This window comes from Pelodiscus sinensis, chromosome 1 (genome assembly GCF_052426305.1).
Source record: "Pelodiscus sinensis isolate ZL-2025 chromosome 1, ASM5242630v1, whole genome shotgun sequence".
NCBI classification, from domain to species: Eukaryota; Metazoa; Chordata; order Testudines; family Trionychidae; genus Pelodiscus; species Pelodiscus sinensis.
This window is the reverse complement of record NC_143052.1, coordinates 9,830,780-9,851,845: the sequence shown is the minus strand read 5'-3', so window position 1 is coordinate 9,851,845 and position 21,066 is coordinate 9,830,780. Positions and strand designations below refer to the sequence as shown.

General features: G+C 46.5%; 1 protein-coding gene across 5 annotated transcripts in view; it reads right to left on the bottom strand.

The window, feature by feature from the left end:
- LOC112545341 (uncharacterized) overlaps window positions 1–5,943 on the bottom strand; it is a 233,204-nt gene extending 227,261 nt beyond the window's left edge. The window contains exon 1 of one of the 5 annotated variants that reach the window (XR_016349531.1): window positions 5,336–5,943. The gene's annotated coding sequence lies outside the window, so the exon portion shown is untranslated. The remainder of the gene's footprint in view (window positions 1–5,335) is intronic. The other 4 variants (XR_016349535.1, XR_016349532.1, XR_016349533.1 and 1 more) reach the window with 4 other exon arrangements.
- Between the last annotated feature and the right edge of the window lie 15,123 nt (window positions 5,944–21,066).

Sequence of the window (21,066 nt, the reverse complement as noted above, 5' to 3'; positions counted from 1 at the left end):
GTCCCCCCATATCCCATCCCCCAATGCAGCCCCGTCCCCCCAAATCCCCATCCCTCCCCCAGTGCAGCCCCGTCCCCCCATATCCCATCCCCCAATGCAGCCCCGTCCCCCCAAATCCCCATCCCTCCCCCAGCGCAGCCCCGTCCCCCCATATCCCATCCCCCAATGCAGCCCCGTCCCCCCAAATCCCCATCCCTCCCCCAGTGCAGCCCCGTCCCCCCATATCCCATCCCCCAATGCAGCCCCGTCCCCCCAAATCCCCATCCCTCCCCCAGCGCAGCCCCGTCCCCCCATATCCCATCCCCCAATGCAGCCCCGTCCCCCCAAATCCCCATCCCTCCCCCAGTGCAGCCCCGTCCCCCCATATCCCATCCCCCAATGCAGCCCCGTCCCCCCAAATCCCCATCCCTCCCCCAGCGCAGCCCCGTCCCCCCATATCCCATCCCCCAATGCAGCCCCGTCCCCCCAAATCCCCATCCCTCCCCCAATGCAGCCCCGTCCCCCCATATCCCCATTCCTCCCCCAGCGCAACCCGTCCCCCCATATCCACATCCCTGCCCCAATGCAGCCCCGTCCCCCCATATCCCCATTCCTCCCCCAGCGCAACCCATCCCACCATATCCCATCCCTCCCCCAGCGCAGCCCCGTCCCCCCATATCCACATCCCTCCCCCAATGCAGCCCCGTCCCCCCATATCCCCATTCCTCCCCCAGTGCAACCCGTCCCCCCATATCCACATCCCTCCCCCAATGCAGCCCCGTCCCCCCATATCCCCATTCCTCCCCCAGCACAACCCGTCCCCCCATATCCCCATCCCTCCCCCAGCGCAACCCGTCCCCCCATATCCCCATCCCTCCCCCAGCGCAACCCGTCCCCCCCATATCCCCATCCCTCCCCCAATGCAGCCCCATCCCCCCCATATCCCCATCCCTCCCCCAGCGCAGCCCCGTCCCCCCCAATTCCCCATCCCTCCTCCAGCGCAGCGCTGTCCCCCCATATCCCCATCCCTCCCCCAGTGCAGCCCCGTCCCCCCTATATCCCATCCCTCCCCCAGCGCAGCCCCGTCCCCCCATATCCCCATCCCTCCCCCAGCACAGCCCCGTCCCCCCATACCCGCATCCTTCCCCCAGCGCGGCCCCGTCCCCCCAATATCCCCATCCCTCCCCCAATGCAGCCCCGTCCCCCCCATAGCTCCGTCCCCCATATCCCTGTCCCTCCCCCAGCGCAGCCCCGTCCCCCCATATCCCATCCCCCAATGCAGCCCCGTCCCCCCCTTATCCCCATCCCTCCCCCAATGCAGCCCCGTCCCCCCCATATCCCCATCCCTCCCCCAGCACAGCATCCCCCCCATATCCCCATCCTTCCCCCAGCGCAGCCCCGTCCCCCCATGTCCCCAACCTTCCCCCAACATGGCCCCGTCCTCCCATCCCCAGCCCCCCCTCCCCCCATCCTTCCCCCAGCCCCCCAGCCCCCCGTCCCCCCATGTCCCCAACCTTCCCCCAACATGGCCCCGTCCTCCCATATCCCCATCCTTCCCCCAGCGCAGCCCCGTCCCCCCGATATCCCCATCCATCCCCCAACCCATGCCCATCCCCCCCATATCCCCATCCTTACCCCACCGCAGCCCCGTCCCCCCCATATCCCCATCCTTCCCCCAACACAGCCCCGTCCCCTCCATATCCCCATCCTTCCCCCAACGCAGCCCCGTCCCCTCCATATCCCCATCCTTCCCCCAGCACAGCCCCGTCCCCCCATATCCCCATCCTTCCCCCAACGCAGCCCCGTCCCCCCATATCCCCATCCTTTCCCCAATGCAGCCCTGCCCCACCCCACCCCGTGTTCCCACCCATATACCCATCCTTTTCCCCATCACAGCCCTGTCCCTACCCTTCTATCCCCACCCACATACCCATCCTCTGCCCCAACACAGCCTGTTGCCCATCCCTCCACCCAAACATAGAACCCCCACCCCGGACCCACCTACACAGTGCTTTGTCCCAGCATCCCTGTCCCCGCCTCTCCACCACTACACAGCGCGTCCCCACTCATACACCCACCCTTTGCTCCTACATTGTCCTGTGACCATCCACCCCTCTGTGACCGAACACAGTCCCATCTCCACTCCTTCACTCCAACACAGCCCTGTGACCCCACCCATGCCTTTCACCCCAACATAACCTCACCCCACATCACCAACCCAACAACCCTCCCCCACCCATACAACCACCTCTTTGCACCCATACTTATCCTGGTGCCTCCACATGCCTTCATCCCAAACACAGCCCTGTGCCCACCATACACAACGTTCTTTGCCCCATCACAGTCTTCTGCCCCTTTACACCTACACCCTACCTAGCTCAAACATGCCCACCATATGCAGAGAAATCCCACGTCTATCAACAAGCCCTGTTATTCCCCAAACATGGATTCATTTTCCCCAACACAGACCTATGTCCCCTACACTTTTACCCCAATATAGTCATTTGCCCACCATACACACCGGTTCTCTTTGCCTTCCAATGAAGCCCTGTACCCTACCTGTACCCTCATGCTCATAAAAGCCCTTTGGCTCCAACTCAGCCTTGTGCCCCCACACTCCTCATCCTAACACAGCCCTGTGCCCCTTCCTCACAGACTTGCCTTGCCCCCAACACAGCTCTGTACTCCTTATCCCGACACGTTTGCCCCTCAAATATAGACCCTTTCATCTCTCAACAGTGCAGTGTCCCCCCCTTAGGCATCCTCACCCCCAACACAGCCCCATACCCTCCTCTGTCATCTCAAGAAAGCTCCATGTCTCTTATACACAAACATCAACCCCCTGTGCCACCTGCTCCCTGTACGGCCCTGTATGACACCACCCAAAAATCGTCTCTGCAGTAGGATGCACACACCTCCCCCCGTGCTGCCTCTACGCACCCAGGAAAATCGCTTCTCAACGCAGATGCTAAAACTAGGGGTGCTGCCGCACCACTTTATTTGAAGTGGTGTCCATCATATACAGGGTTTACAGTTAGGTTCAATGGCTCTCAGTGCTCCCACTATACAAACTGTTCCAGTGCCCTTGTTTCCCAACATGTTTTATCCTTGACCCTCTACAATCCTTTCGCCCCTTCTCACGGCCCTGCATTTGTACATCTTCCCAATCCCAAATCACACACACAAATCCTGCATGTCTTCCTCAGACCCACTCTTGTCTTCCTGTCCCCCAACACATAACCCACATACTCAACTACCCACTAAAATCAATCACATGTACAGTCCTCCCACACACGTCTGTTAACCCCCCCCCCCTTCAAGATATAATCCACTCAGTAGTCCTCATCCTTTCTCCTCAGGATGTTTATTACCTCCTCATATACATCCCACAATATCCCCTCCCCCCTGCTGCCCTTATATCCCTCCCGAAGAGGATAAATTGCTGTTTAATGCCTCACCCAACTCCACTTTACTGCATGTTCCTTAAGGCATAATATATACTTACACTTGATATAGGGCCTCCTCCTACTTCATATATCTTTCTCTCCAAAGGAGTCTTTTATCCTCTTCATTCCCCATCTTGCCAAGTACCCCTGGCCCACCTCACCTTATCCACAATCTGGACCACTGAAGGCAGGTGCCTGCCCCCTACAGTTGCCATGTGACACAGAGAAACAGAAGACCTGCGTCAATTAAATTGTGATTGTGTTTACCGTGCTCCGAACATGTGAAAAGACACATTACTGCTAAGTATACTTATTGCCAGATCAACTGCCTGTGTCCTAAACCTAGAACTTGCAAATCACATTCCACCACACACACACCTCCATCCCCTTCAGACACAGGGTCCACATTATGCTTACGCCACACCACTTCGAAAGATAACCTTTCCCACACCCCTTCCTCAAAACCAAAGCTACACAGGCGCAGAGCTCTCCCCTAAAACTAACCCAGCAGGTCTACGCCCATGAGAGAATAACTCAAGTGTGTGAAAGGGATGCTGTTCTCGCTGCTTTCCAAATCAACACAAACAGCAACCCCCCCCCCCCCCCGCAACCATAGAGCCTTACTCCACTTCGCAGCTCTCATTTCCCTCCTTTTTGTAATGCCACCTCTTCTCAGACACAGCTACCCAGCAGTTATTTACCAAAGCCCCAGGATCCTCCATCACTGTAGAACTGTCCCTGGCAATAACCACATGCCAACCCTCAGCACCTGCCACATACCCAGCTAGCCACACTTACCCAGGGCCATTGCGCACAAGCACAGGGAGCTCCAGCACCGACCAATAACCAGATGTTCAGCTCTATAATAATCTAGTCCTTGTAACCTTTGCTAAGGGGGGAAACATGCCCCCCATTAAAGCCACCACCCACTCAGCTCTGTTTTTGGGAGGCTCTGAGCCCTCTGGGTGCCTGAGAATAACAAGACTGGGTAAGGTGGGGCACTCTAAGGGGATCAATTTCTGCTCTACCTTCCTCTGCTTAATGCTTTCCTGGAGGGGCAAGCAAGAGGGGATTGTTAAAGCTGCGCAGGGGAAAGGCATCTTCCCTAGATGCTGGTGGCGAAGGTGTGTGCGTGGGTGGGGGGTTGTGTTGTTATGGATTTGGGATGTGACGTTCTGGAGATAAAAAGGCGCTCCGCCCTTACCCCCCCCCCCATTCCACCCTTGTCGCTAGCTGCAGGGGGGGGGGGGTGTTATGGTTTGCAGTCCTGCTTATTTTTTGTTTTGGCTGGCGGCAAAGGAGGTCGGGGGGGGGGGAGCGGGGGGCGGCTTGTGAGCGCTGTGGGTGTTATGTGCGCACTGGTGAGGTGGGATCCCAGGATGGAAATAGCCTCCCCCGCCCCCCTCCTTCCCTCCGCTTCTGTTTACCTCAAGTTCGAATTTTATCTGCGCAACATTAGCTGGAATGCGGACACGGAGAGGGAAAAACACACGCACCAGCCAGCCGTTCCGGAGAAGCCATGTGGCACGCAGCCACACACACACACACACACACACACACACAGACACACAAACCTCTTAGCAACACAAACATGGCGCAATAGCCCCTTTAAAAAAAAATTCCTATTTAAAGCAGGCGATTCCACCTCCCTCCCTCGTTACCAAAAAACGCCTGGCCCCGTTCCTCCAGACCCTGGACCAGGGCAAAGAAACACAGAGAAAAGAAGTGAAAAGGGAGACTGTAACAAGCGAAACAATCTCAAACTCACATTAAAACTATGCCACCGGGGCACTGACACCAGTCCCCGGCATTTAAACATGCGGAGGCACCACCTCCCCCTCCCCAATATACAGCGCTCCTCCTAAAACAAATCTCTCTTGAAGAGCTTTTAAAGACTATAAATAACTTACCTTAAGACGATCCATGTGCTTGCAAAAGCTTCTTGTCTTCCCTGCACTCTCTCCCCCCCCCCCCCCAGCAAAGTGGAAGAAAAACAAAAAATGGGTAGTTTCCAGATCTATTCCTTCATATCATTTCCTCTTTCTCAGGATGGTGGGGACTCTGGAGACAGGTGCAATCCCATCCGTGCTGATTAAAAGTTGTTCTTCCTCCTGGCCCGAGGGGGGTGAGAGGGGAACAAAAAGACCCCCTCCTCTCTTCTCACGCCCCCTCGCTCTAGTGGATGGAGGTGGGATCCTGGAGACTGTAGGGTGCCCCCTAGTTTCCTCCTCGTCTCTGCCCCCTTCCCAGTCACTGTTTATGTAGCCCTGGGCTCCTCTAATGCTTTCCTCGATACAATGTTGTTTCATTATATCATGTCCATCATGTGACACTGAGAGGCCTCTCTATGGAAACTTAAAGGGGACTCTCACGTGACTCTGCAGCAGCAGCAACTGCGAAGCAAGCCCAGCAGTAGCAGCAGCCTAGCACCATCGCCTCCCGTCCACACCAGACCCCCGTCACACCAGGCCAGAGGGGGGCTTGCTGTGTAGCCGCGAGAGGGGCAGCGGCTGCAGTATACACAGCCCTGAATACGCCCAGCCTGCCTCTCCAAGGGAGGAAGAACAGCAGCTCTTCCTAGTGAGAAAAGCCACCCACTGTAAAATGATTTCTTGGTGTTGCCTAATTTATTCCTAAGGAGTGACGACTTCTTCATATTAGCTGGGCTGCGCTGACAAGTGGAAGCAAGTGCTGGGCTTTTTGGTGGTGGTGTTCTCATGACACAGCCTGGGCTGTGTAAATAATAATTAATAACCGAACAGGCTCTGTTCTTTCTGTTTGCCACATCAGCCCCAGCACCGAAAAGTCCAAAACCAGAATGCAGCCTGCTGGCTTTGTGTATGACGCATCAGCCAGAACACAATGCAGCTTTGCTCTTTTGCAGCTATACTGGGTCTTTGGTGCTGACAGTAGCAAAAACTTGTTTATATCAGTAAAACTAAACAGATGTGACACGGAGATATAAGCTATGCCACTGTATTTTTAAAGAGTTACTTTTCTGGCTGTTAAACATGATTTTAAAGCGACAGACATGATCAGATGATGAAAATCTGTGTGCCACTGAATTCTGTAAATAACTCTGTAAAATAATTTGTGGATCATTTGTGTAAAAAATCCCCTATAAAATGCAAAGTATAGTTATGTACTTTCGCTGTTACCTATACTGCTGCATTTTAGAACACACGTAATATAGATATATATTATTTATTTCTTGGTCATAATATTTTAGAGAGAGAGAGAGGAGATGTGCAATTCAGTTAAATTATCTGTGTTGTATCCATTTCATATGTTATTATTTAGCTGCAAATCCTCTCTCTAGCCTAGCCTGTGTACATTGGGGATCTAAAGGGCTGGAGAGAAGGAATTCTGCATACAGGCCACAAGGTTTGCAGCAAAGCAACTCTGAGGCTGCTGTTCTGACCTCAGTGCTGAAGTTGTCTCTTCTCTGCTTGTGCCCCAATGGGCATAATAGCCAGTGGATCTAAATGCCAGTATTTTCATAGTTCCTGTTTTCCAATCCTTTCCCATGGTGATGCACAAAAAGTCTCTGTGGAAGTGGGCTATGCAGCATACCCCTGCATGGGCTCCCCCAAATTCTGCTCTCAACACAATGGAACCATGTTGTTATTTAGGTGATGTAATAAACAAGGTCAAAGATTTGGACCAGTTTAGAGTCTCTTTCTTTGCGATAGGAAGATTAAGTGAACAAAAACATGCATCATTTACCTTTTTTTTTTGTTGCTTGCATTTAAAACTTATTTTCATTCACTTACCATTTTTTAGTATGGACTGTCTTTGAGAGCCTTTGGTTTTCTTTATTAACTCCTCCAATATTTCATAGAATAATTTGTGTTGAAAGAAGTCAGACAGTTCATGAATTGATGCACATATACACCCAATGGTCACTTTTGGTTAGAATTAGAACCACCGAATGGAGTGTCACAGGCCCGATAATGGTAACTGATGGAGATTCTCCATTACGTCATTTGTTGAGTGCCCACACTTTTGGATTAAAAATATCTAAGTTCAGTCCCTGCAACTGATATGCAATTCTAAGTGGTGATAATGGTGTGCAGCGTTTCCATGCATTTGTTACAATATATTCTTGGCATGAGATGTTTATATTCATTTATTACAGAAAGCAGGCAGCTGACTTGCAGACTGTGTCATAAAGTAAAAGTTTACATTGAACAGTGTAAGGAGGAGCAATCTCATCTGTCTCTCTTCTCCCCGACATCAGTGGCTCTCAGTCTTTCCAGACTGTTGTACCCCTTTCAGGAGTCTGATTTATTTTGTGTACCCCCAAATTTCATCTCACTTATACTACATGTTTACAAAATCACACATAAAAATACAAAAGTGTTGTAAAAAAGGCAAATATCTAGATGAGTTGATGTGCCCCCTGGAAAACCTTGGTGTATCCCCCAGCACCACCACGAGTATGTGTTCCCAGGGTTGAGAACTACTGCTCTAGATATCTCATACTCTTCCCTCTTGCTCTCTCACTAATCTTTGCCTTCCACTCCAATTTTCTCAGTCTGTTTTGCTCCCTTTCTCCTTCTCTTTTCTGTCCATATTAAATTTTAACCTTGTCAGATCCCAGCTCCATCAAGTTCTCATTCTCCTATTTTGCCCATCCCATTTATCTCTCTTCTAGTCCATGTTACTGCCCTTTTCCTTTTTACAGGAGAGCTTGTTTGAGTTATGGGTTGGGGGAAAAAGTATTGTTCTAGGATCACTGCCAGAGCCAATCTCTTTTTAGACAGCTACTGCTGCTATTCTGCTGTGTCATGGAAAGACAGAGGTACCCTGGTCACAAAAACTAAGGGAGATTTGGAGGCTTGTGAAAGAACCATTGGCCAAGCAGAATCTCTTGCAGCAGGTCTGAACTCTCTGCTTTATGGAATTAGGGATATGCATGCATCCAGTGACCCGATGTTGGGTTTGGAGTAGAAAGAGAAGGCACTATTCCCATTCCATGCACCACCCATAAGATCTGTGGATGAGGTTGGGAGCTTTTCAAGCAGCAGGGTAGAAGCAGAAGGAGTAAATGATTCATGGCCCAAGAGATGCATCATTACAGCTTTATGTCATTTTTATAAACCAAGGCGCTTACAATTATAGCTGAGCAGTAAATGGGAACAATACTTTCCTGTTAAAAGGCTATTTTTATTGTTTTTGCAATGCTTGTTTTGAATTCTTGCAGTTAGCATTTGGACCTAGGAGAGATTCTTTTTCCCCACAAAAAAAAAAATGTTGCTTGTTATACAATCTTTCAGATCTTGGCTCCTTAGTACTAAATGCATTTTCTTAAGCTTTTGAAAAATGTGAGGTTCAAAGATGTCTCTTATCTCCTCCCTTCCAAGTTTCCATATGTTACCTGGAAACACATCATACATCATATCGAGACAACTTGAATGAGAAAGGTTTAAATAAACACACACAAACACACACACAGAGCAAAATCCTTCATTGTATGACTGAGGGATTCTTACAGCTGCCTTAAAATTACACCCAAACAAAGGGAGTCTCCCTATAAGTGAATGAGTCATGGCAGATATCTGCAGGGCAGTACTGTTTAGTGACGTGACTTAAAAATAACCCTGGAAAATTTAATCTTTCTATCGCTGCTGGATACGTTTACATATTCTTGTGCCGAAGCTTCCTAGGGAACATTCAGACAATGCAAGGAATTATTAGGACATTAATGGTTCTATCAGCTGCTCCATACAAATTACTTTATATGGTCCCAGTTCTTCCATTAGAGCCACGTAGACAGATCCTTGCATCTGTGCGGAGCCCTATTTAGGTTAGTATGGCACAACCAAGCATGGGCTTCCATTTGGAACCAATGGCAGGATTAGGGCCAATATTATTCCACAAGAAAGTAGTCAAAGGAATTTTTGCCAAAATAAAAGTGTTGTGTCTACACTAGCACTTTTGTTGACATAACTTATATCACTCAAGGGTGTGAAAAACACATCCCCAAGTTCCACCAACAAAAGCACAGGTGTGGACAGTGCTCTGTTGGTGGCAGACACTCTCCTGCCAACAAAACTACCATCTCTTATTGGGAATTAATTAATAATGTTGATGGGCAAGTTCTCTCCCATTGGTATATGGCAAAAAGATGGAAGACCTTATGACAGAGCAACTGCATCAATATAGCTGCAGCACGGTAAATTTGTTAGTGTAGACATAGCTTAATAATATCCTAGATTTTTAAACTGTAAGAACTGTATAAAACATTCACTTGATTGATTCTTGTTTGTGCTTTGTTTATCCTGGACAATGAAACTAAACCTGTGGGTCTCACTTCTCTTTCTTGTCTGCTGTGCTATCTGGTTCCCATGAATGAGTGCAGTGCAGTTACATTTAAGTTCACAGTACTAAATGAGAAAATGTAATATTTAAAAAAACTGTGTTGAGTAATATTTTTTTGAATTCATTAAAATATGACTATTTGCCTCAGGCCTTGGATGCACAATTTGTTGGCGGGGCCCCACAACACAACCAAGTTATGAACTTGACATAAGTAGCCCACAAGGAATCCAAAGTGCTCTCATTTCTAAAGAGTGGATTCAGTCAGAATAAACTAAAATAAATCTTTGTTTATATGTAGAACGCAGTACTTGTTACTCAGGTTTCTAAGATGATGCAACAAAAATACTGAAGAAATCTGGCACAAACAAAACATGAAAATGTAACTCAGAAGTTATTCATTGACTGATAAGGCAAAATAATCCTTTTCACTATTTCTCAGAGAATTTTGGTTCTCTGTCTTTCATTGAACTGCCCACCCCTGATCCTTCAAACCTCACTGGGACCATTCATCTGCCTAAAGATATTCACATGTGTAAATATTAGCAGGATTAGGGTCCAATTCTGTAGTGAGGGTAATTTCCCCCTCGGATACAAATTCCTGAACTGACCAGCAACTTATACAGTTAAGAAATCACCTGTTAGAAGGATGTTCAGACAAGGTTATAAAGTACCTGACTATTCTAGAATCCCTAATATAACAAAATTACTGCAAAGTTGCTGAGTCATTTTCACTATTTCCACTGTCTACTCAGCTAGTTGTTTGGTTTCCTCTTGAGATTTGTGTGGGCCTTCTAGACAGTAGCAGATGGGAGTAATTTTTTAAAGTATGAAAATATGATTGTAAATCTATAAAAAATGGCAGGATGATTCTTGTTATTGATAGTATTGCAGAGCAAAGTTAATGCCAGGAAATACCTTTAACTCACATTTTGGAAGTGATGAGTTTTGAAGTTGTCTGTGGCCGCAGGCACCCCTGTAGTCACACACCCTATAAACTACTGCAATAATATTTGTCCAAAATATGCTTTGTGAGGTATCACGTGAAAGCTAATAACATGCTCATTATTAATATCACTATAAAATGAATGTGCTAATCTTATACATTAAATTGTTAATTCCCTCTGTATGATTTAACTAAAAAAAGTTTAAACCCAGAGAGCCTAGCCTAGGTAAAGGCAATAAACAGGTCTGTCCTAGACAAAGGTATATGGGACTACTTCATTCCATATATTAGTTCCATAAAATCTATTAAGACTGTGGGGGTTGGCCTGAACCTGCACTCAAGAAAGAGAATTAACATGGCTTCTGCACCTCAGAGACATTCAGGAATCTGAGTCCCCACAAGGTCTTTCTGATTTGTAGGACAAAACATTTCTGGGAATATAAGGAACAGAGAGACTCCATCTTTACCATTCACCTTAAGGAAATAAAGAAACTAAGCAATTTGAGCTCTGTGAAGCATGTTGGCCAGGCCATCCAGTGAAAGTTGGATAGCAAACTGAGGGAGGGGCAGGGAAGTAATCATCTTGAACAAAGACTGTATCTTGCTAGTTTGAATTTTAGGTGCCTGTTTTCACTTTTTTTTGCTTGCTACTAACTTTGTCTTTATCTGTTTTACTTTTTAATCACTGAATCCATTCTCTTTTGTTAATAAATGTGTTTTATTAGTAGTACATATTATTATCATGAATACTAATAATAATTAATAATTAATGAACTAATTCAGAGCTGTGTAAGAAGGAGAGAGTGTATTTACCCCAGTTAAATTATCAAGCTGTGATGCATTGATTCTTTATCAGAGTAATACATTAATAGCTTCTGTGCATGCACAGTGGTAAGGGCTATGCATTTTAAGTGTGGATCTATGATTATTATCTGTTTATAATTCTAAATGTGCTAGTGAGAGCCATTATTGATGCTCCAGTGATCAAGCCAATGACCCATGAATGGTTTTATTCTTCCTGAATGCCCAAATTGTGGTTGGTCCTAGAAAGACATGTGGCCAGATCACTTAATGCTGAAACCCATTTTGGATCTGGTACTTTTCTACTCATGGTGAGAAAAGTTTGAACTGAGCACAAAGAATTCCCGTCTTCGGCAAAATGGATATAGGGGGAGAACAGGGCATTTGCCAGATGCCAGGAACCACCCTTCTTACCACGAAAGATGCCTATTAGAAACATCTAAGACTGAACAGGGGAAAGGATCAGGCCTAGGCTAAGAGGCTGCTTAGCTTGTAAACAAAGATATTTAGAACAACTCTTTAGGGTAAAAATTTGCGTGTAACAGGTTTCTTAGTGGATTAGGATTAGCTGGTTTTTGTTTTGTTTTGTTTATTTTAATTTTGTAATTTACTTTGCTCTGTTTTCCCTCACAGCCGTTTAAATCCTACTTTTTCACTCAATAAAAACATGTTGGTTTACTGTCCAGACTAGTGTAAATAATTGTTACCTGGGGTAGCAACCACTGTTCATATCTCTCTTTCATTAATAAAGGGGGCAGACCTTATGAACTTTCTCTATGTAAAACTTCTACATGTGTGAGATGGATTTGTTTGGGGTTTTGGTGCCTTTTGGGGGTTGATTTCCTGGGTGCTGAGCCCTGATAGCTGAGCCCTCTGGGAGCTGAACTGGTTCAGTGTCTGTGTTTCTGTGCAGGGGCAATCAGTTTACACAACGCTGCATCTACACTGCTTCTGTTGATCCATCAACATTGAATTAAGTGCTACATCTCTCATGGAGGTGGAGTAATTCAGTTGACATTCGAGATGAATTAGGATGATGGAAGAGACCCAGTAGTGTAGACAAATACATTATTTGACTGATATAAGGTGGCTTCCGTTGGCTTAAGTTTGTAGAGTAGACCAGGCCTGATGTTCATATTTCCAGCATTGATAAACTTACTTTAAATGATTCTCAAGAGAAGAGGCTGGGAACAATCAAGAAAGTTTGTTTTCTGTTTGCTTATTTCGGTGAGGGACATAAAACAGAGCCAGGGGCAAGATGGGCAAAGAACCATAGGCTAAGTTTAACAGAAAGCAAGTCAGAGAGTTATGCAAATAATGTGGCCCGTTTTATATGGTGGGAAAAACAGATAAGATGAGAACTTTCCTCCTAGAATTTGACAAACAACAGGAAGAGCAGCTGAGCCTACAGAAATTGCCTGGAGACACATGGAACACAGTTAGGGTTGCCAGATGGTTTCAACAAAAATACCGGTCATACTTGACATTACATCACAATCCACATTACATCTTATTTAGAAAATACAGGACATTTATATTTTTTCATTTATATTTTCTCAATTTGTTTCCCAAACAGAAAGCTCAAATACTGGACTGTCTGGTTCTGAACCAGACACCTGGCAACTCTAAATACAGTGATGGGAAGAACTGAACCTCTCAGCTTACTATTAAGCCAAGAATGGATGCAGCTGGAGAGGGAAAACAACTGCTGTTAGAAACCCTTTGAGTCAAGCAGGAAGCTAGAAGAGTCAAGCTAGAAGAAAGAGAGAGAAGTAGTGCCAACATGAACTCAGAATCTGGGGAACTAAGGAAGGAAAACCCCCCAAAACAGACATCCTTCTCCAAAAGCTGATCAGCTGCACCACACTGCCTGCATATAAAGAAGGAGACTGAACCAAAAAATCCTTTTCTACTTTTGAAAAGTTACAGGAGATGCATAAAGTTCAGTAGGACAAGGAAACGCCAAATTTGTCTAAGTTCTCAGGGAGAGCATTAAATGCACATAATAAAATACCAATTGCTCAGGTTTTGAAACATGATGAGTTTTAAAAGGCTGCATAGCAAAGGTTCCAAAATGCTCCCAGGACATAGAGATTTCTGGGAGGGAGTCACTGAGGTAGTGGGGGAACCCATAACTCAATTTACAAAGGTGCAGAAAAGAGTTGAGAGACATAATATAGGCAGTTCAAATGGACATCTCTGGCAACCAGACAGAACAAAAGGCATGGGATGATAATCATGCTTGGTAATGTTTGTTTTGTTTGTTTGGTTTGGTTTTTTTAAGTAGGGAGATGGTGCTGATCCCTAAGAAAAAATATAAATTCAAAATTCATGGGAAGGACCTTTTGGAGTGGCAGAAGAGGGGAGACTGTATATATCATGTATCAGAGGGGTAGCCGTGTTAGTCTGAATCTGCAAAAGCGACGAGGAGTCCTGTGGCACCTTATAGACTAACTGAAGTGTAGGAGCATAAGCTTTCGTGGGCAAAGACCCACTTCGTCAGATGCATCTGACGAAGTGGGTCTTTGCCCACGAAAGCTTATGCTCCTACACTTCAGTTAGTCTATAAGGTGCCACAGGACTCCTCGTCGCTGTATATATCATGTTCAAAAACCTCACCGGAACACTTCCCTACCACTGGTGCTCTCGAATAGACTCCAGACTTATTACAGTAGGGAAGCGTGACCAAGTGGGAATGTTCTGTAAATATTTTGTATGAATAGTGCTTGAATGTGCCTCAGTTTCACCTGTATGCTGCCTGGTTAACTAGGTGGAGGGAAAAGGCAGCTTGCTCTAATTCAGGCCACAAGAAAGGTGTGAATGGCAACTCTCTGTCTCAGGTTTGGGGACCCACGGCAATGAAGAGTCTCAGAAAGCCAACGGTAAATCCAATCATCTGAACATTTGGTACCTAGCAACTAAAGACCATTGCTGGCTCACCCTTTAGCTGGAAGCTAACTGAGTTCGACCATCTGGACAACAAAGAACTGAAGAGGGACCAGGTGGGACTAGCTTTGGAACTAGATCAAAGAGGACACAGGGGGAGAGAGAAGGATCCAGGAAGGTGGCACATAGCTCCGCTGGAGCTCTGGGCTGGTCCATGCTGTAACTTTCTTTTCTCTGTGCTATAGTAGACTAATAAACCCACCTCTTCTGACACTGTGTGAATGCCACTGCATATGCTGAAGAAGGGGTGGGGGGAGTTCATTGTTTCATTTGGGTGAACAAGTCTCCCTCTAGAATCCAACTAACATGGACTAGAAGAAGGGACTCGTGGTGCAAGGCAGGGATGCTGAAGGCTTAAAGAGTGAATCCAAGGAGGCAGGGATGCCAAGTGGCTTACCCCATTGATCAGGTGAGAACCTGTCTGGCATCCTAAAGGGATCCTCCCAGAGACTGCTCCATAGCTGTTCCAGAGCACCAATCTGATTTGATGGGTTGAAGGGAAAACTAATGCAACATACCTCATTGATTCGACAGCTGAATGCCAAGACAACGTATCACTTGAAAGCATTGAGATATCCAATAAATTGACACAGAGTGAGAGGGCAAATATTCTGACTATACGGAAGAGTCACTGACAGGTTTTCTCCATGAAGCCAGGGAAGACTTGTGCATGTGCTCGCCCATAAGACTGACACTTTAGGCCCTTAGCTCACCCATAGTTTGTTAGTTATTCTATCTCTGGCACAATGCAAGACCAAATCCATACAGAAATACACAACATGCTGGATTTTATGGTCAAAGCTCAGAAAGGCTGGCTTGATTGTAAAAGTCTCTAGTGTAAAACAGAAGCAGCAATTGTTCCTTATTTGGGTAACAGGGAAGGAGCAGTCAAATCCCTCCTGAGCCTTTAAAGATGGAAGCCATTGTAAACCGACTTGTGCCTCAAACCAAAAAGCAGGTCCAGTCTTTCATAAGCCTCTGTAGCAAAGAGGTGTGGTCTCCCTCAGAGATATCGAAGGATGGCCAGATGCACCCCAGCAGGCAAGACTAAGAAGCCATGCCAATCACTCCAGAATCAGAGGGGCAGGACAGGAAAAGGAAATATAAAAGGCAGGCCCTGTAGCTTAGTTGTAGTGGAGCTGCTGAGGGGGGATAGATGCTACCACCTAGCTGGAGGGAGCGGGGGGCAGGAGCCTGCACAAAGCTTCTGCTGTCCTGAAGACTCTCCGGAGCTACCACCAGACCTGGCTGATGTTGAGGAGCTGCTGGGATTGCCACTGGCAGCGTGTTCTGGAAGACAGAGGATGATGTTGGGATTCAGGTATACCCCAAAGGGAGAGTAGGATGTAAAGACGGCTGTTCTAGGCATGTGACAGCAAAAGGGAGTGGCCTCCCTTGGAGACTGACAATGAAAGATGGGCATACACACCAACCTGCTTACAGCTGGTTAATTAGGACGGCCTGTCTGTGGGTGGCTTCAGTGACACTGTATCTGCAATCACACATTTATAGACAAAGACAAAGCTCCACAAAATGGTGTGGTCAAAAGTCTGTCAAGAAGGTTTTGATAAGATGCAGAAAACATTGTCTCAAAAGCCTGTTTGGGCCAGCCCAGATTTTGACAGAATATTTGAATTTTACTGATACCTCAGACATTGAACTAAGAGCAGTATTGATCCAAGCAGAGCTAGGCAAGAAGAAGCACCCCATTACTTCCTGAAGCAAGACATTGGTACTCACTGCACAGAATTACATTATCACAGACAGAGTGCTATGCCATAGAGAGGGCAGTCAAGCAACGGAGAGCCTATCTTTTAAACAGGAGATTCATGGTGCTAACTGATCATTCGCTATTCATCTGATTGCACAAAACCAACAGCACAGTTTCTATATTGCTTTACTGGAGCATCATACTCCAGGAATATGAAGTGGAGATTGCACATATTAAGAGGAAAGAAAATATTGTGGCCAATGCCCTGTTCAGGAAGGAGATTTTTGACCCAAACAACTTCACATGTGAAATTATGAATTTCCTCTCTATGACACTACTAGAACATGTTTAAGACCAGACATTCTTAGCCTAGGTAAAGGTGATAAATGGGCCTGTCCTAGATAAAGGTATACAGGATTACCTCAGTCTATAAATTAGCAATAAGTAAAGCTATCAAGCTAAGCCAGTGGGGGTTATCCTGAGCCTGAAGTTAAGAGAGAGAGAGAATTAACATGGCTCCTGAACCTTTGAAAGTCTTAATCCTCAGAACAGCTGGCTGACTTGAAAGACAAAGACATTCCCTGGGGAAGATGAGAATCACAGAGAGAGACTCCATCTTTATTTCTTCACCTTAAGGAAACAAAGAAAGCAAGCAATTTGAAGTCTGTGATGGGTGCTGGCCAGACCAGCCAATAAAAATCTGGAAAGGAGACTGCAGGTGAGAGGTACTGTCTGAAACAAAGACTGTCTTGCTAGATTAATTTTTGGACTTTTTCATGCATAATTTGATGCGTATAACTTTGATTTACTTGTAAGCATCTCTGCTTGTATTTCTTTTACTTGGTATCACTGAATCTATGTTGTTTTGTTAGTAAACTTTTTTGTTTTACTCTCAGCCAACTCAGTGCTGTGTTTGAGTGGGAGGTTGCATTTACTCCAGGCAAATTAATAAGCTTTGATGTATTGACTCTTTAACAGGGCTATGACCTTAATATCTTCTATGCATGCCCAGTGGTAGAGGCTGTGCCTTGCAAAGAAGCATCTCTGAGGGGCTAAATAGTTGGAGGTTGCTGATTGTTACCTGCTTGGCAAGATAGAGCATTGAGGAGTTTTGTTGGTGAGGGAGACAAACTGGCATGGCTGACACCATTAGCCTCCCCAGGAATTGAAGTTGGGGGCGGAGGTCAGGGCCAATGAGGGGTGAGAGCATGAGGGCGAAGGTGGGCTGTATGGCATCATAGTTCACAAAACTGGGGGGGGTGTTAGAGAAATTCAGGGGGGTATACACCCCCATAGGGGGGAGTGTAGGGAAATCCCTGGCTGACGCACAGTCTCATCCCTAGCAAAACTTGTGGTTCCTGCAGCAGAGAGGTAACAGAGTGGCTTACAGCTCTGGGTACCCCAGCTGCGTGTTAGTGTTTTTTAAAAAAGAAACCAGCTGGGGAGTGGTTTGTTCCTTAAAAATAGGATAGCATTCATGGCATAGTGCTCTATTAGCCTGGAGAGCAGTGTGTGAGATATGACCATGGGCAAGGTATCCACACCTGTGCTTCTGCCAGATATGGTCAGTGCTTATAGAGATGTCTCTCTATGCCCGTTACCCACCATCTGCCTTGCTCCAGTGCTACCGATCCAGGATGGGCAGCCTAGTTTCCCAGACACAACATATGCTGTCCTGGCAATCTAGATTAGCATGGCATGACAAGTAGAAAATCTGTGGCTGAAACGACAAGCTTGAAACAGCTGAGCCAATATGTGAACGAGCTGGAGAAACATCAGCCATATCCCATTTGCCACCCTCTCACACATCCCGTTTGTTCCTGCTGCAGTTGCAAGTTGTGTGTGACTCAGCACTACCATGCCATCCTAATGCACCCTTGGGAACACAAGAATAACCCAGCCCTGCGGCTTTTTTAAGCAAAGGCTGCAGCTACCTCCCAGCCAAATACATCAGATTTTCTGTCAAAAGGAATCTCGTAAGAATCAAGGCCTTAATTTATACACCTGTGGCTGATGACTCATTGCATAATCTTCCTCTACCTTTTGCAGCTGTTACTATCCATTATTTGTGTTATGGTAGTGGCTAAAGATCACCTGAGAGGCACCAGTGTGCTAGGCACTGTACAAGCATAACAGGAGAGAGAGTCCCTGTCCCTAGGTGTTCGCTGTCTAAATAGATAAAACAAAAGGGGCAAAGAGAAGGACTATCTTATTAAAGAGCAAATGATGTGATCACTGGCAAATGTCGGGTTCATTAAAAGATTCAAGGGTGGGATTGAAGGTCCAAGTTTTGTTTGGGGGGGGAGGGGGGAGAATGTGACAGGGTCAATCCAGAGGGAAACAGGACAGTGTTGGAGGGGAAATATATTAGCCCCAGTTTAAATAGGTCCCTGTTCCCAAGGTAAACTAGCAAGAACTAATCAGCAGGAGCCTTCTAGTATCAATCAGAGCAAGCAGGCCAATAAAACACCTGGAACCAAGTAGGAGGCTTTCAGACACAAGGAAACTAGATTAATCAGAACATCTGGGGGGCAATTAAGAGTCAGCTGAGACTGGTTTAAAAAGGCTTCCCTTGGGCGTGTTCAGTGTGTGAAAAAGGAGCTGATAAGAGAAAGTGTGGCAGAGAGTCTGGGAGAAGAAAGTTCAAGTAGATACCAAGAGGAAGAAAGTGCTGGGAAGGGCTGTAGGGAAATGGCCTAGGGATTTGTAACTGTCATGTAGTGGTAAGTAGAAACATTAGACAGCTGCTATTACAGGGTCCTTGGGCTAGAATGTGGAGTAGATGATAGCCCCATGTCTATCTGCAAACCCTTCTCTTCTTTCCCCCCCACCCTCCATACACACACACCACATTTCAGTCCTAGGAAGAGACTGGCTTTTGTACAAGGGTTTGCCCTTCTCTGTATCACTGGGAGGGGCCACAGATGATGAAGTTTGGTTTTGTCTTTTTTTCCCCATGCTGGCCAATAATGAGAGTAGCGCAACAAGCTGGTTTCTAAATTGAGGGCTGCTGTGAGCCTCTGATACAAGTAACCCAACTGAAAGCACAGAACCCACTGGCTGTGTCTACACTGGCGTGTTCTTGCTTGAAAACGGCCGCTCTTATGCAAAAATATGCCGCCTGTCTACACTGGCTGCACAAGTTAACTGACGTTGTACTGAAGAAAATCAGGGCTTCTTGCACGTGAGCTCTGATGTTCCCTCTCAGGAAGAAGCCCTCTTGTGCAAGAGCTCTTCCAGAAGAGGCCAGTGTAGACAGGCGACATGAATTTCTTGCACAAGAAGCCCCTATGGTTAAAATGGCCATCAGAGCTTTCTTGTAGAAGAGAGCGTCTACACTGGCATGGATGCTCTTGCACAAAAGCACATGCCAGTGCAGAGGCTCTCTTGTGGAAGAGTTTTTGCACAAGAACTCTTCCGCAAAAGAGTTCTTGTGCAAGAAGCTGCTAGTGTAGACGTAGCCAAACTAAGATTGAGGAGCTTCATTACGAGGGGGTGAGGTGGGAGGTATTGGAGAGGTGGAGCCACCTGGGCCTTGGTGACAATGAAGGTGGGGTTTGCCCTGCACAGTTCTTGCTCCCTGAAGGGTACTCAGGCAGAGGTAGCCCCATTTGAGTCTCATTCCCCTCTCTGTAGCGTGGCTGTACCTACCCTACTGCTTCTTGGTTTATTGTAAGTTGGGTGAGTTTTTAGGCTAGACTGAGCCATATTTCAGCACTAGATAAGCACTGCCTTATGCTTAAAGCATAATATGAGCAGTACCAGGGAGGTACTTGAACTTAGTCACAATTCCTCTTCTGCTCCCTCTTGCTTCTAGCTGGGAATAGTTTGCTACTGCTCTTTAGCGGATGTCAGCTACTTCCCTCCTCATGAGGGCTCAGGTTCACTAGCTAGTGCCATGGGAAGGGACAAGGCAAGACTCCACCCACTTCCCATCTCTCTCTGGCCCCTTTCAATCCACCTTCTTGGTGGTATGGGTGGAGTAACGGTTGCAGGAACCTCAAATGTCCCACATATGCCTAAGTGAAGATTTAGGCAGGCTGTGGAGGGAAGCATTTTACATCCCCTTAGTCAATGAACTGGCAGACTTAGCAGAAACTGCCATTGATTGAACAAGCTTTGGAGAAGTTATTTAATGTCTTTGCTTCAATGTCTTCATCTGAAAAATGGGAACAATTTACTTATGTGACAGGCTTGTTGTAAGGGCTAGAAAAGACTGTAAAGTCCTTTGAAGATGAAAGCTGCCACTAAATTTCTAAGTAGCCGTGTGTTAGAAGTCTTGTAGTATGATTGGTAACTATTAAGGCAATAAAATATGGCAATTAAGTTGTGAACACTTAGGGCTTCACAATTGCTGCTATACTGAATGCCAAAGCATGACCTAGAATGGTTATACTTACGTACAGCTTATTTGCTGTCCTCATTCCCCTCTCCCCCACCACCACAGGCTTATAGTACCCATGCACTCTATCAGGGTCATTGCAACAGTAACAATACCTATATCAGAGGGGTAGCCATGTTAGTCTGAATCTACAAAAGTGGTGAGGAGTCCTGTGGCACCTTATAGACTAACTGAAGTGTTGGAGCATAAGCTTTTGTGGGCAAAGACCCACTTTGTCAGATGCATGTAGTGGAAATTTCCAGAGGCAAGTATAAATATGCAGGCCAGGATCAGGCTGGAGATGACCAGGTGGATCCAATCAGGGAGGATGAGGCCCACTTCTAATAGCTGATCTGGAGGTGTGAATTCCAAGAGAGGAGAAGCTGCTTTTGTAGTTAGCAAGCCATTCACAGTCTTTGTTTAATCCAGAGTTGATTGTATCAAACTTGAAGATGAACTGTAGCTCAGCAGTTTCTCCTTGGAGTCTGGTCCTGAAGTTTTTTTGCTGCAGGATGGTTACCTTTAGATCTGCAAT